We start from the raw sequence: 14995 nt of genomic DNA, 5'->3' as shown, positions 1-14995 counted from the left end.
TAAACATTTTCCTTCGTATTCTTGAATCTATTGCTGCTTTCTCCAATGCTTTCATCAGCGTTTCATCGCCTCTTGGGCCAAGTTCATTATTTACCTTAATTGGAACTTCGTCTATCAATTCGGGTATGCATTTTCGAATATTTGCTCCCGCCTTTCTCCAGTTAATACTGGTCAGTTCTAACCAGTTTTCTATTGGGATATCCTGCGTTGCTCCCTCATTTGGGCTATTACCCTATCGTCGTGCCTAAATGACTCGGCTAATACTGATGCAATGTGTTTCACAGCATCGTCTCTCTCTAAACAATTTCCTTCGTATTCTTGAATCTGTTGCTGCTTTCTCCAATGCTTTTATGAGCGTTTCCTCGCCTCTTGGGCCAAGTTCATTAATTAACTTGAATAGAACTTCGTCTACCAATTCGGGTGTGCATATTCGAATATTTGCTCCCTCCTTTCTCCAGTTAATACTGGTCGGTTCTAACCAGTTCTCTATTGCGGTATCCTGCGTTGCTCCCTCATTTGGGCTATTACCCTTTCGTCGTGCCTAAATGACTCAGCTATTACTGATGCAATGTTCTTCACAGCATCGTCTCCCTCTAGACATTTTCCTTCGTATTCTTGAATCTGTTGCTGCTTTCTCCAATGCTTTTATGAGCGTTTCATATATTCATATTTAAGTTCATTAATTATCCTGATTGGAACTTCGTCAGTCACTACGGATGTGCATTTCGGAATGTTTGCTTCCGCCTTTTTCCATTTAATGCTGGTCAGTTTTAAGCTGTTTTCTATTGTGATGTCCTGCGTTGCTAGCTCATTTGGGCTATTACCCTACCGTCGTGCCTAAATGACTCAGCTATTACTGATGCAATGTGCTTCACAGCATCGTCTCCCTCTAAACAATTTCCTTCGTATTCTTGAATCTGTTGCTGCTTTCTCCAATGCTTTTATGAGCGTTTCCTCGCCTCTTGGGCCAAGTTCATTAACATGATTGAAACTTCGTCTATCACTGCGAATGTTCATTTTCGAATATTTGCTCCCACCTTTTTCCAGTTAATACTGGTCAGTACTAAACAGTTTTCTATTGTGATATCCTGCGTTGCTCCCTCATTTGGGCTATTACCCTATCGTCGTGCCTAAATGACTCAGCGCTTACTGATGCAATGTGTTTCACAGTATCCTCTCCCTCTAAACATTTTCCTTCGTATTCTTGAATCTGTTGCTGCTTTCTCCAATGCTTTTATCAGCGTTACCGCGCTTCTTGGGCCAAGTTCATTAATTAACTTGATTGGAACTTAGTCTATCTCTGCGGATGTGAATTTCGGAATGTTTGCTTCCGCCTTTTTCCAGTTAATACTGGTCAGTTTTAAGCTGTTTTCTATTGTGATGTCCTGCCTTGCTTCCTCATTTGGGCTATTACCCTATCGTCGTGCCTAAATGACTCAGCTATTATTGATGCAAGTGTTTCACAGCATCGTCTCCCTCTAAATAATTTCCTTCGTATTCTTGAATCTGTTGCTGCTTTCTCCAATGCTTTTATGAGCGTTTCCTCGCCTCTTGGGCCAAGTTCATTAATTAACTTGAATAGAACTTCGTCTATCAATTCGGGTGTGCATATTCGAATATTTGCTCCCGCCTTTCTCCAGTTAATACTGGTCGGTTCTAACCAGTTTTCTATTGTGGTATCCTGCGTTGCTCCCTCATTTGGGCTATTACCCTTCCGTCGTGCCTAAATGACTCAGCTATTACTGATGCAATGTTCTTCACAGCATCGTCTCCCTCTAGACATTTTCCTTCGTATTCTTGAATCTGTTGCTGCTTTCTCCAATGCTTTTATCAGCGTTTCCTCACTTCTTGGGCCAAGTTCATTAATTAACTTGATTGGAACTTCGTCTATCACTGCGGATGTGTATTTCGGAATGTTTGCTTCCGCATTTTTCCAGTTAATACTGGTCAGTTTTAAGCTGTTTTCTATTGTGATGTCCTGCCTTGCTCCCTCATTTGGGCTATTACCCTATCGTCGTGCCTAAATTACTCAGCTATTACTGATGCAATGTGCTTCACAGCATCGTCTCCCTCTAAACATTTTCCCTCGTAATCTTCAATGTGTTGCTGCTTTCTCCAATGCTTTTCAGCGTTTCTTTGCCTCTTGTGCCAAGTTCATTATTTAACTTGATTGGAACTTCGCCTGTCCATTCGGGTATGCATTTTCGAATATTTGCTCCCGCCTTTCTCCAGTTAATACTGGTCAGTTCTAACCAGTTTTCCATTGTGATATCCTGCGTTGCTTCCTCATTTGGGCTATTACCCTATCGTCGTGCCTAAATGACTCAGCGCTTACTGATGCAATGTGCTTCACAGTATCGTCTCCTTCTAAACATTTTCCTTCGTATTCTTGAATCTGCGGCTGCTTTCTCCAATGCTTTTATCAGCGTTTCGTTGCTTCTTGGGCCAAGTTCATTAACTTGATTGGAACTTCGCCTATCCATACGGGTTTGCATTTTCGAATATTTGCTCCCGCCTTTCTCCAGTTAATACTGGTCAGTTCTAAGCAGTTTTCTATCGTGATATCCTGCGTTGCTCCCTCATTTGGGCTTTTACCCTATCGTCATGCCTATATGACTCAGCGCTCACTGATGCAATGTGCTTCACAGTATCGTCTCCCTCTAAACGTTTTCCTTCGTATTCTTGAATCTATTGCTGCTTTCTTCAATGGTTTTATTAGCGTTAACTCGCTTCTTGGGCCAAGTTCAATAATTACCTTGATTCGAACTTCGTATATCACTGCGGATGTGCATTTCGGAATGTTTGCTTCGGCCTTTTTCCAGTTAATACTGGTAAGCTTTAAGCTGTTTTCTATTGTGATGTCCTGCGTTGCTCCCTCATTTGGGCTATTACCCCATCGTCGTGCCTAAATAACTCAGCTATTACTGAAGCAATGTGCTTCACAGCATCGTCTCCCTCTAAACATTTTCCTTCGTATTCTTGAATATTTAGCTGCTTTCTCCAATGCTTTCATCAGCGTTTCATCGCTTCTTGGGCCAAGTTCATTAATTACCTTAATTGGAACTTCGTCTATCCCTACAGGTATGCATTTTCGAGTATTTGCTCCCGCCTTTTTCCAGTTAATACTGGTCAGTTCTAAGCAGTTTTCTATTGTGATATCCTGCGTTGCTCCGTCATTTGGGCTATTACCCTATCGTAGTGCCTAAACGACTCAGCTATTACTGATGCAATGTGCTTCAAAGTATCGCCTCCCTCTAAACATTTTCCTTCGTATTCTTGAATCTGTTGCTGCTTTCTCCAATGCTTTTATCAGCGTTTACTCGCTTCTTGGGCCAAGTTCATTAATTAACTTGATTGGAACTTCGTCTATCACTGCGGATGTGCATTTCGGAATGTTTGCTTCCGCCTTTTTCCAGTTAATACTGGTCTGTTTTAAGCTGTTTTCTATTGTGATGTCCTGCGTTGCTCCCTCATTTGGGCGATTACCCTATCGTCGTGCCTAAATGACTCAGCGCTTACTGATGCAATGTGCTTCACAGTATCGTCCCCCTCTAAACATTTTCCTTCGTATTCTTGAATCTGTTGCTGCTTTTTCCAATGCTTTTATCAGCGTTTACTCGCTTCTTGGGCCAAGTTCATTAATTAACTTGATTGGAACTTCTTCTATCACTGCGGATGTGCATTTCGGAATGTTTGCTTCCGCCTTTTTCCAGTTAATACTGGTCAGTTTTAAGCTGTTTTCTATTGTGATGTCCTGCGTTGCTCCCTCATTTGGGCGATTACCCTATCGTCGTGCCTAAATGACTCAGCGCTTACTGATGCAATGTGCTTCACAGTATCGTCTCCCTCTAATCATTTTCCTTCGTATTCTTGAATCTGTTGCTGCTTTCTCCAATGCTTTTATGAGCGTTTCCTCGCCTCTTGGGCCAAGTTCATTAATTAACTTGATTGGAACTTCGTCTATCCCTTCGGGTATGCATATTGAATATTTGCTCCCGCCTTTCTCCAGTTAATACTGGTCAGTTCTAAGCAGTTTTCTATCGTGATATCCTGCGTTGCTCCCTCATTTGGGCTATTACCCTATCGTCGTGCATAAATGACTAAACGCTCACTGATGCAATGTGCTTCACAGTATCGTCTCCCTCTAAACATTTTCCTTCGTATTCTTGAATCTGTTGCTGCTTTCTCCAATGGTTTTATCAGCGTTTCCTCGCTTCTTGGGCCAAGTTCATTAATTAACTTGATTGGAACTTCGTCTATCACTGCAGATGTGCATTTCAGAATGTTTGCTTCCGCATTTTTCCAGTTAATACTGGTCAGTTTTAAGCTGTTTTCTATTCTGATGTCCTGCCTTGCTCCCTCATTTGGGCTATTACCCTATCGTCATGCCTAAATGACTCAGCTATTACTGATGCAATGTGCTTCACAGTATCGTCTCCCTCTAAACATTTTCCTTCGTATTCTTGAATCTGCTGCTGCTTTCTCCAATGCTTTTATCAGCGTTTCTTCGCCTCTTGTGCCAAGTTCAATAATTAACTTGATTGGAACTTCGTCTATCCCTTCGGGTATGCATTTTCAAATATTTGCTCCCGCCTTTCTCCAGTTAATACTGGTCAGTTCTAACCAGTTTTGTATTGTGATATCCTGCGTTGATCCCTCATTTGGGCTATTACGCTATCGTCGTGCCTAAATGACTCAGCGCTTACTGATGTAATGTGCTTCACAGTATCGTCTCCCTCTAAACATTTTCCTTCGTATTCTTGAATCTGTTGCTGCTTTCTCCAGTGCTTTTATCAGCGTTTCCTCGCTTCTTGGGCCAAGTTCATTAATTAACTTGATTGGAACTTCGCCTATCCATTCGGGTATGCATTTTCGAATATTTGCTCCCGCCTTTCTCCAGTTAATACTGGTCAGTTATAAGCATTTTTCTATAGTGATATCCTGCGTTGCTCCCTCATTTGGGCTATTACCCTATCGTCGTGCCTAAATGACTCAGCGCTTACTGATGCAATGTGCTTCACAGCATCGTCTCCCTCTAAACATTTTCCTTCGTATTCTTGAATCTGCTGCTACTTTCTCCAATGCTTTTATCAGCGTTTCCTCGCTTCTTGGGGCAAGTTCATTAATTAACTTGATTGGAACTTCGCCTATACATTCGGGTATGCATTTTCGCATATTTGCTCCCGCCTTTCTCTAGATAATACTGGTCAGTTTTAAGCTGTTTTCTATTGTGATATCCTGCGTTCCTCTCTCATTTCGGCTATTACCCTATCGTCGTGCCTAAATGACTCAGCTATTACTGATGCAATGTGCTTCACAGCACCGTCTCCCTCTAAACGATTTCCTTCGTATTCTTGAATCTGTTGCTGCTTTCTCCAATGCTTTGATGAGCGTTTCCTCGCCTCTTGTGCCAAGTTCATTATTTAACTTGATTGGAACTTCGTCTATCCCTTCGGGTATGCATATTCGAATATTTGCTCCCGCCTTTCTCCAGTTAATACTGGTCAGTTCTAACCAGTTTTATATTGTGATATCCTGCGTTGCTCCCTCATTTGGGCTATTTCCCTATCGTCGTGCCTAAATGACTCAGCTATTACTGATGCAATGTGTTTCACAGCATCGTCTCCCTCTAAACAATTTCGTTCATATTCTTGAATCTGTTGCTGCTTTCTCCAATGCTTTTATGAGCGTTTCCTCGCCTCTTGGGCCAAGTTCATTAAATAACTTAATTGGAACTTCGTCTATACCTACGGGTATGCATTTTCGAATATTTGCTCCCGCCTTTTTCCAGTTAATGCTGGTCAGTTTTAAGCTGTTTTCTATTGTGATGTCCTGCGTTGCTCCCTCATTTGGGCGATTACCCTATCGTCGTGCCTAAATGACTCAGCGCTTACTGATGCAATGTGCTTCACAGTATCGTCCCCCTCTAAACATTTTCCTTCGTATTCTTGAATCTGTTGCTGCTTTCTCCAATGCTTTTATCAGCGTTTACTCGCTTCTTGGGCCAAGTTCATTAATTAACTTGATTGGAACTTCGTCTATCACTGCGGATGTGCATTTCGGAATGTTTGCTTCCGCCTTTTTCCAGTTAATACTGGTCAGTTTTAAGCTGTTTTCTATTGTGATGTCCTGCGTTGCTCCCTCATTTGGGCGATTACCCTATCGTCGTGCCTAAATGACTCAGCGCTTACTGATGCAATGTGCTTCAAAGTATCGTCTCCCTCTAATCATTTTCCTTCGTATTCTTGAATCTGTTGCTCCTTTCTCCAATGCTTTTATCAGCGTTTCTTCGCCTCTTGTGCCAAGTTCAATAATTAACTTGATTGGAACTTCGTCTATCCCTTCGGGTATGCATTTTCAAATATTTGCTCCCGCCTTTCTCCAGTTAATACTGGTCAGTTCTAACCAGTTTTGTAATGTGATATCCTGCGTTGCTCCCTCATTTGGGCTATTACCCTATCGTCGTGCATAAATGACTAAACGCTCACTGATGCAATGTGCTTCACAGTATCGTCTCCCTCTAAACATTTTCCTTCGTATTCTTGAATCTGTTGCTGCTTTCTCCAATGGTTTTATCAGCGTTTCCTCGCTTCTTGGGCCAAGTTCATTAATTAACTTGATTGGAACTTCGTCTATCACTGCGGATGTGCATTTCAGAATGTTTGCTTCCGCATTTTTCCAGTTAATACTGGTCAGTTTTAAGCTGTTTTCTATTCTGATATCCTGCCTTGCTTCCTCATTTGGGCTATTACCCTATCGTCATGCCTAAATGACTCAGCTATTACTGATGCAATGTGCTTCACAGTATCGTCTCCCTCTAAACATTTTCCTTCGTATTCTTGAATCTACTGCTGCTTTCTCCAATGCTTTTATCAGCGTTTCTTCGCCTCTTGTGCCAAGTTCAATAATTAACTTGATTGGAACTTCGTCTATCCCTTCGGGTATGCATTTTCAAATATTTGCTCCCGCCTTTCTCCAGTTAATACTGGTCAGTTCTAACCAGTTTTGTATTGTGATATCCTGCGTTGCTCCCTCATTTGGGCTATTACGCTATCGTCGTGCCTAAATGACTCAGCGCTTACTGATGTAATGTGCTTCACAGTATCGTCTCCCTCTAAACATTTTCCTTCGTATTCTTGAATCTGTTGCTGCTTTCTCCAGTGCTTTTATCAGCGTTTCCTCGCTTCTTGGGCCAAGTTCATTAATTAACTTGATTGGAACTTCGCCTATCCATTCGGGTATGCATTTTCGAATATTTGCTCCCGCCTTTCTCCAGTTAATACTGGTCAGTTATAAGCATTTTTCTATAGTGATATCCTGCGTTGCTCCCTCATTTGGGCTATTACCCTATCGTCGTGCCTAAATGACTCAGCTATTACTGATGCAATGTGCTTCACAGCACCGTCTCCCTCTAAACGATTTCCTTCGTATTCTTGAATCTGTTGCTGCTTTCTCCAATGCTTTTATGAGCGTTTCCTCGCCTCTTGTGCCAAGTTCATTATTTAACTTGATTGGAACTTCGTCTATCCCTTCGGGTATGCATATTCGAATATTTGCTCCCGCCTTTCTCCAGTTAATACTGGTCAGTTCTAACCAGTTTTATATTGTGATATCCTGCGTTGCTCCCTCATTTGGGCTATTTCCCTATCGTCGTGCCTAAATGACTCAGCTATTACTGATGCAATGTGTTTCACAGCATCGTCTCCCTCTAAACAATTTCGTCCATATTCTTGAATCTGTTGCTGCTTTCTCCAATGGTTTTATCAGCGTTTCCTCGCTTCTTGGGCCAAGTTCATTAATTAACTTGATTGGAACTTCGTATATCACTGCGGATGTGCATTTCGGAATGTTTGCTTCCGCCTTTTTCCAGTTAATACTGGTCAGTTTTAAGCTGTTTTCTATAGTGATGTCCTGCGTTGCTCCCTCATTTGGGCTATTACCCCATCGTCGTGCCAAAATAACTCAGCTATTACTGATGCAATGTGCTTTACAGCATCGTCTCCCTCTAAACATTTTCCTTCATATTCTTGAATCTATTGCTGCTTTCTCCAATGCTTTCATCAGCGTTTCATCGCCTCTTGGGCCAAGTTCATTAATTACCTTAATTGGAACTTCGTCTATCCCTACGGGTATGCATTTTCGAATATTTGCTCCCGCCTTTTTCCAGTTAATACTGGTCAGTTCTAAGCAGTTTTCTATTGTGATATCCTGCGTTGCTCCCTCATTTGGGCTATTGCCCTATCGTAGTGCCTAAAAGACTGAGCTATTACTGATGCAATGTGCTTCACAGTATCGCCTCCCTCTAAACATTTTCCTTCGTATTCTTGAATCTGTTGCTGCTTTCTTCAATGCTTTTATCAGCGTTTACTCTCTTATTGGGCCAAGTTCATTAATTAACTTGATTGGAACATTGTGTATCACTGCGGATGTGCATTTCGGAATGTTTGCTTCCGCCTTTTTACAGTTATACTGGTCAGTTTTAAGCTGTTTTCTATTGTGATGTCCTGCGTTGCTCCCTCATTTGGGCTATTACCCTATCGTCGTGCCTAAATGACTCAGCTATTAATGATGCAAGTGTTTCACAGCATCGTCTCCCTCTAAACAATTTCCTTCGTATTCTTGAATCTGTTGCTGCTTTCTCTAATGCTTTTATGAGCGTTTCCTCGCCTCTTGGGCCAAGTTCATTAATTAACTTGAATGGAACTTCGTCTATCAATTCGGGTATGCATTTTCGAATATTTGCTCCCGCCTTTCTCCAGTTAATACTGGTCAGTTCTAACCAGTTTTCTATTGTGATATCCTGCATTGCTCCCTCATTTGGGCTATTACCCTATCGTCGTGCCTAAATGACTCGGCTATTACTGAAGCAATGTGTTTCACAGCATCGTCTCTCTCTAAACAATTTCCTTCGTATTCTTGAATCTGTTGCTGCTTTCTCCAATGCTTTTATGAGCGTTTCCTCGCCTCTTGGGCCAAGTTCATTAATTAACTTGAATAGAACTTCGTCTATCAATTCGTGTGTGCATATTCGAATATTTGCTCCCGCCTTTCTCTAGTTAATACTGGTCGGTTCTAACCAGTTTTCTATTGTGGTATCCTGCGTTGCTCCCTCATTTGGGCTATTACCCTTTCGTCGTGCCTAAATGAATCAGCGATTACTGATGCAATGTTCTTCACAGCATCGTCTCCCTCTAGACATTTTCCTTCGTATTCTTGAATCTGTTGCTGCTTTCTCCAATGCTTTTATGAGCGTTTCATATATTCATATTTAAGTTCATTAATTAACCTGATTGGAACTTCGTCAGTCACTACGGATGTGCATTTCGGAATGTTTGCTTCCGCCTTTTTCCATTTAATGCTGGTCAGTTTTAAGCTGTTTTCTATTGTGATGTCCTGCGTTGCTAGCTCATTTGGGCTATTACCCTACCGTCGTGCCTAAATGACTCAGCTATTACTGATGCAATGTGCTTCACAGCATCGTCTCCCTCTAAACAATTTCCTTCGTATTCTTGAGTCTGTTGCTGCTTTCTCCAATGCTTTTATGAGCGTTTCCTCGCCTCTTGGGCCAAGTTCATTAACATGATTGAAACTTCGTCTATCACTGCGAATGTTCATTTTCGAATATTTGCTCCCACCTTTTTCCAGTTATTACTGGTCAGTACTAAACAGTTTTCTATTGTGATATCCTGCGTTGCTCCCTCATTTGGGCTATTACCCTATCGTCGTGCCTAAATGACTCAGCGCTTACTGATGCAATGTGTTTCACAGTATCCTCTCCCTCTAAACATTTTCCTTCGTATTCTTGAATCTGTTGCTACTTTCTCCAATGCTTTTATCAGCGTTACCGCGCTTCTTGGGCCAAGTTCATTAATTAACTTGATTGGAACTTAGTCTATCTCTGCGGATGTGAATTTCGGAATGTTTGCTTCCGCCTTTTTCCAGTTAATACTGGCCAGTTTTAAGCTGTTTTCTATTGTGATGTCCTGCCTTGCTCCCTCATTTGGGCTATTACCCTATCGTCGTGCCTAAATGACTCAGCTATTACTGATGCAATGTGCTTCACAGCATCGTCTCCCTGTAAACATTTTCCTTCGTATTCTTGAATCTGTTGCTGCTTTCTCCAATGCTTTCATCAGCGTTTCATCGCCTCTTGGGCCAAGTTCATTATTAACTTAATTGGAACATCGTCTATCCCTACGGGTATGCATTTTCGAATATTTGCTCCCGCCTTTTTCCAGTTTTTACTGGTCAGTTTTAAGCTGTTTTCTATTGTGATGTCCTGCCTTGCTCCCTCATTTGGGCTATTACCTTTCCGTCGTGCCTAAATGACTCAGCTATTACTGATGCAATGTTCTTCACAGCATCGTCTCCCTCTAGACATTTTCCTTCGTATTCTTGAATCTGTTGCTGCTTTCTCCAATGCTTTTATGAGCGTTTCATATATTCATATTTAAGTTCATTAATTAACCTGATTGGAACTTCGTCAGTCACTACGTATGTGCATTTCGGAATGTTTGCTTCCGCCTTTTTCCATTTAATGCTGGTCAGTTTTAAGCTGTTTTCTATTGTGATGTCCTGCGTTGCTAGCTCATTTGGGCTATTACCCTACCGTCGTGCCTAAATGACTCAGCTATTACTGATGCAATGTGCTTCACATCATTGTCTCCCTCTAAACATTTTCCTTCGTACTCTTGAATCTGTTGCTGCTTTCTCCAATGCTTTTATCAGCGTTTCCTCGCTTCTTGGGCCACGTTCATTAATTAACTTGATTGGAACTTCGTCTATCACTGCGGATGTGCATTTCGGGATGTTTGCTTCCGCATTTTTCCAGTTAATACTGGTCAGTTTTAAGCTGTTTTCTATTGTGATGTCCTGCCTTGCTCCCTCATTTGGGCTATTACCCTATCGTCGTGCCTAAATGACTCAGCTATTACTGATGCAATGTGCTTCACAGCATCGTCTCCCTCTAAACATTTTCCCTCGTAATCTTCAATGTGTTGCTGCTTTCTCCAATGCTTTTCAGCGTTTCTTCGCCTCTTGTGCCAAGTTCATTAATTAACTTGATTGGAACTTCGTCTATCCCTTCGGGTATGCATTTTCGAATATTTGCTGCCGCCTTTCTCCAGTTAATACTGGTCAGTTCTAACCAGTTTTCTATTGTGATATCCTGCGTTGCTTCCTCATTTGGGCTATTACCCTATCGTCGTGCCTAAATGACTCAGCGCTTACTGATGCAATGTGCTTCACAGTATCGTCTCCATCTAAACATTTTCCTTCGTATTCTTGAATCTGCGGCTGGTTTCTCCAATGCTTTTATCAGCGTTTCGTTGCTTCTTGGGCCAAGTTCATTACCTTGATTGGAACTTCGCCTATCCATTCGGGTTTGCATTTTTGAATATTTGCTCCCGCCTTTCTCCAGTTAATACTGGTCAGTTCTAAGCAGTTTTCTATCGTGATATCCTGAGTTGCTCCCTCATTTGGGCTATTACCCTATCGTCGTGCCTATATGACTCAGCGCTCACTGATGCAATGTGCTTCACAGTATCGTCTCCCTCTAAACGTTTTCCTTCGTATTCTTGAATCTGTTGCTGCTTTCTCCAATGGTTTTATCAGCGTTAACTCGCTTCTTGGGCCAAGTTCATTAATTAACTTGATTCGAACTTCGTCTATCACTGCGGATGTGCATTTCGGAATGTTTGCTTCCGCCTTTTTCCAGTTATTACTGGTCAGTTTTAAGCTGTTTTCTATTGTGATGTCCTGCGTTGCTCCCTCATTTGGGCGATTACCCTATCGTCGTGCCTAAATGACTCAGCGCTTACTGATGCAATGTGCTTCACAGTATCGTCCCCCTCTAAACATTTTCCTTCGTATTCTTGAATCTGTTGCTGCTCTCTCCAATGCTGCTATCAGCGTTTCCTCACTTCTTGGGCCAAGTTCATTATATACTTGATTGGAACTTCGTCTATCACTGCGGATGTGCATTTCGGAATGTTTGCTTCCGCCTTTTTCCAGTTAATACTGGTCAGTTCTAACCAGTTTTATATTGTGATATCCTGCGTTGCTCCCTCATTTGGGCTATTACCCTATCGTCGTGCCTAAATGACTCAGCTATTACTGATGCAATGTGCTTCACAGCATCGTCTCCCTGTAAACATTTTCCTTCGTATTCTTGAATCTGTTGCTGCTTTCTCCAATGCTTTCATCAGCGTTTCATCGCCTCTTGGGCCAAGTTCATTATTAACTTAATTGGAACATCGTCTATCCCTACGGGTATGCATTTTCGAATATTTGCTCCCGCCTTTTTCCAGTTAATACTGGTCAGTTTTAAACTGTTTTCTATTAGTGATGTCCTGCCTTGCTCCCTCATTTGGGCTATTACCCTATCGTCGTGCCTAAATGACTCAGCTATTACTGATGCAATGTGCTTCACAGCATCGTCTCCCTCTAAACATTTTCCCTCGTAATCTTCAATCTGTTGCTGCTTTCTCCAATGCTTTTCAGCGTTTCTTCGCCTCTTGTGCCAAGTTCAATAATTAACTTGATTGGAACTTCGTCTATCACTGCGGATGTGCATTTCGTAATGTTTGCTTCCGCCTTTTTCCAGTTAATACTGGTGAGTTTTAAGCTGTTTTCAATTGTGATGTCCTGCATTGCTCCCTCATTTGGGCTATTACCCTATCGTCGTGCCTAAATGACTCAGCGCTTACTGATGCTAAGTGCTTCACAGTATCGTCCCCCTCTAAACATTTTCCTCCGTATTCTTTAATCTGTTGCTGCTTTCTCCAATGCTTTTATCAGCGTTTCCTCGCTTCTTGGGCCAAGTTCATTAATTAACCTGATTGGAACTTCGTCTATCATTGCGGATGTGCATTTCGTAATGTTTGCTTCCGCCTTTTTCCAGTTATTACTGGTCAGTTTTAAGCTGTTTTCTATTGTGATGTCCTGCCTTGCTCCCTCATTTGGGTTATTACCCTATCGTCGTGCCTAAATGACTCAGCTATTACTGATGCAATGTGCTTCACAGCATCGTCTCCCTCTAAACATTTTCCCTCGTAATCTTCAATTTGTTGCTGCTTTCTCTAATGCTTTTCAGCGTTTCTTCGCCTCTTGTGCCAAGTTCATTAATTAACATGATTGGAACTTCTTCTATCACTGCGGATGTGCATTTCGTAATGTTTGCTTCCGCCTTTTTCCAGTTAATACTGGTCAGTTCTAAGCAGTTTTCTATCGTGATATCCTGCGTTGCTCCCTCATTTGGGCTATTACCCTATCGTCGTGCCTAAATGACTCAGCGCTCACTGATGCAATGTGCTTCACAGTATCGTCTCCCTCTAAACATTTTCCTTCGTATTCTTGAATCTGTTGCTGCTTTCTCTAATGCTTTTATCAGCGTTTCCTCGCTTCTTGGGCCAAGTTCATTATTAACTTGATTGGAACTTCGACTATCACTGCGGATGTGCATTTCGGAATGTTTGCTTCCGCCTTTTTCCAGTTATACTGGTCAGTTTTAAGCTGTTTTCTATTCTGATGTCCTGCCTTGCTCCCTCATTTGGGCTATTACCCTATCGTAGTGCCTAAATGACTCTGCTATTACTGATGCAATGTGCTTCACAGCATCGTCTCCCTCTAAACATTGTCCCTCGTATTCTTTAATCTGTTGCTGCTTTCTCCAATGCATTTATTAGCGTTTCCTCTCTTCTTGGGCCAAGTTCATTAATTAACCTGATTGGAACTTCGTCTATCCCTTCGGGTATGCATTTTCGAATATTTGCTCCCGCCTTTCTCCAGTTAATACTGGTCAGTTCTAAGCAGTTTTCTATAGTGATATCCTGCGTTGCTTCCTCATTTGGGCTATTTCCCTATCGTTGTGCCTAAATGACTCAGCGCTCACTGATGCAATGTGCTTCACAGTATCGTCTCCCTCTAAACATTTTCCTTCGTGTTCTTGAATCTGTTGCTGCTTTCTCCAATGGTTTTATCAGCGTTTCCTCGCTTCTTGGGCCAAGTTCATTAATTAACTTGATTGGAACTTCGTATATCACTGCGGATGTGCATTTCGGAATGTTTGCTTCCGCATTTTTCCAGTTAATACTGGTCAGCTTTAAGCTGTTTTCTATTGTGATGTCCTGCGTTGCTCCCTCATTTGGGCTATTACCCCATCGCGGTGCCTAAATAACTCAGCTATTACTGATGCAATCTGCTTCACAGCATCGTCTCCCTCTAATCATTTTCGTTCGTATTCATGAATCTGTTGCTGCTTTCTCCAATGCTTTTATGAGCGTTTCCTCGCCTCTTGGGCCAAGTTCATTAATTAACTTGATTGGAACATCTTCTATCCCTTCCGGTATGCATATTGAATATTTGCTCCCACCTTTCTCCAGTTAATACTGGTCAGTTCTAACCAGTTTTATATTGTGATATCCTGCGTTGCTCCCTCATTTGGGCTATTACCCTATCGTCGTGCCTAAATGACACAGCTATTACTAATGCAATGTGTTTCGCAGCATTCTCTCCCTCTGAACAATTTCCTTCGTATTCTTGAATCTTGTCTGCTTTCTCCAATGCTTTTATGAGCGTTTCCTCGCTTCTTGGGCCAAGTTCATTAATTAACTTGGTTGGAAATTCGTCTATCGATTCGGGTATGCATTTTCGAATATTTGCTCCCGCCTTTCTCCAGTTAATACTGGTCAGTTCTAACCAGTTTTCTATAGTGATATCCTGCGTTGCTCCCTCATTTGGGCTATTGCCCTATCGTCGTGCCTAATTGACTCGGCTATTACTGATGCAATGTGCTTCACAGCATCGTCTCCCTCTAAACATTTTCCTTCGTATTCTTGAATCTGTTGCTGCTTTCTCCAATGCTTTTATGAGCGTTTCATATATTCATAATTAAGTTCAATAATTAACTTGATTGGAACTTCGTCAATCACTACGGATGTGCATTTCGGAATGTTTGCTTCCGCCTTTTTCCAGGTAATACTGGTCAGTTTAAGCT

The sequence above is a fragment of the Amblyomma americanum genome, chromosome 7 (assembly GCF_052857255.1).
Source record: "Amblyomma americanum isolate KBUSLIRL-KWMA chromosome 7, ASM5285725v1, whole genome shotgun sequence".
Classification (NCBI taxonomy): domain Eukaryota; kingdom Metazoa; phylum Arthropoda; class Arachnida; order Ixodida; family Ixodidae; genus Amblyomma; species Amblyomma americanum.
The sequence above is the reverse complement of the archived record's forward strand: the minus strand, read 5'-3'. Positions refer to the sequence as shown.